General features: G+C 50.9%; 1 protein-coding gene across 1 annotated transcript in view; it reads right to left on the bottom strand.

Moving 5' to 3' along the window:
• The window catches only part of LOC108244152 (probable ribonuclease ZC3H12C), an 18,912-nt gene extending 17,666 nt beyond the window's left edge, over window positions 1-1,246 (bottom strand). Inside the window, exon 1 of the mRNA XM_017430074.3 lies at window positions 1,126-1,246. The gene's annotated coding sequence lies outside the window, so the exon portion shown is untranslated. The remainder of the gene's footprint in view (window positions 1-1,125) is intronic.
• Between the last annotated feature and the right edge of the window lie 545 nt (window positions 1,247-1,791).

Below are 1,791 nucleotides of genomic sequence, written 5' to 3'. Positions count from 1 at the left end.
TTCTAGGCGCAGCCAAGGTGTTGAGGGGATCCGTTTTGGTGGCCTTAGGATCGCATCTCTGCTTTTTGCAGATGATGTGGTCCTGTTGGCTTCATCAGACCGTGATCTACAGCTCTCGCTGGAGCGGGTCGCAGCCAAGTGTGAAACGGCCGGGATGAGGATCAGTGCCTCCAAATCCGAGGCCATGGTCTTGAGCCGGAAAAGGGTAGAGTGCCTTCTCCGGGTCGGGGAGGATGTCCTGCCTCAAGTGGAGGAGTTTAAGTATCTCGGGATCTTGTTCACGAATGAGGGAAAAATGGAGCGGGAGATCGACGGATAAGCGGAAGAGAATGGATGGAGTAATATAAAGCAAAAACTTGCCAAACACAAGGTTCTGGTGGTCTTAAACTGATAAATAAATGGGCCTTTGGAGAAATTCAGGGTGGATTTTCACCAACAAAGAAAACCAACTAATCACTGATGGCCTCTAGTAAAAATAAACAAAGATGTTTTAAAAATGAGACTCTTATGGTAGTTTAACAACTCTGGCATGAGTTGCAGGTACAATCCAAACACCTGCAGGACAATAGAAGCTGAAATAAAAGGTCAAATAAATGTTTGATTGTAAACTCCCACTTCCTGCAGGAGGGATGCTTTAAACGCCACCCTGAGCAGAATGCAAGCAGCAGCCAACACGTCAGGGCTTTGGGACAAACAGGATAAACAGCTGTCAGAGATCAACATCTGGACATGTGGAGAAAAACAGCCCCCCACCCCTCCACCCCTCCACCACCTCCACCACCGTGAGCTCCCCGGAGAACATGGCACCAGTGGCAGCAGCCTCGGCTCGGGCCTTCCTTCCTCCCCTCCAGAGCTCCCAAAACTGCCTGCCTCACCCAGCGTCCAGGAGGGGGGACACACGACCCCACCCTGCTCCTCCCCGCCTGTTGAAGCAGCTCCACAAACTGTGTCGGTAGAGACGCCGGGAGCGCGCAGGGGCATGTGCACGCTCACCGCAAAACCAACGGCGTCACGACCGACCTGCCTGCCTGCCTCCTCACTCCTCCGCGCGCACACACGCCGCACTGAGCCGCAGCTCCTCCGGCTAACTAAGCCGCTCCGCTCGCGTCAAATTCGGCCACTCACCCGTTCAGGGGCCGCCGCCGGAGCCGCTCTTCTGGGTTTCAAACGCTCCCCATCGCGACGGAGCGCCGCGACTAACACGCTGCATCCCAGCTTGACCCAAACAGACTTCCGTCAAGCTAGCGCGGCGGCGACGCTACTTCCGCCACGGAGTTTCAAAACAAAAGCACACCAGTCAAGTTACGTTTAAAACATCTTTCATGTCAACTTATTCTGCGTCAAAACACATTTCATAAATTAAAAAGAAACGACACTTGTACGTTTTAGTCTCCATCTCCTATTTAAATTATAATCATTTAAAATATGTCGGGTTCATAAGCAACGGACAAAAACCTCATTAAACAAAAATATTCACAGCTTTACACTTTTTAAAACATTTTCTGCGTAAACAGGAAGCTGTATCATCAAGTGTTCAGTGTAACTTTACAAAACTTGGTACTCTTTTCAAAGAAACATGCGCATTAGCTGTACAACAGCGCCATCTTGTGGCAACAAACATTTTGATCTTTAAGGCAATATAAATTGTTTTTGTTCACCCATCCATCCATCCATCCATTGTCTTCCGCTTATCCTGGGTCGGGTCGCGGGGGCAGCAGCCTAAGCAGGGAGACCCAGACTTCCCTCTCCCCAGCCACTTGGGCCAGCTCCTCCGGGGGAATCCCAAGGCGT

This window comes from Kryptolebias marmoratus, linkage group LG23 (assembly GCF_001649575.2).
Source record: "Kryptolebias marmoratus isolate JLee-2015 linkage group LG23, ASM164957v2, whole genome shotgun sequence".
NCBI lineage: Eukaryota > Metazoa > Chordata > Actinopteri > Cyprinodontiformes > Rivulidae > Kryptolebias > Kryptolebias marmoratus.
This window is presented reverse-complemented; position numbering and strand designations above follow the sequence as displayed.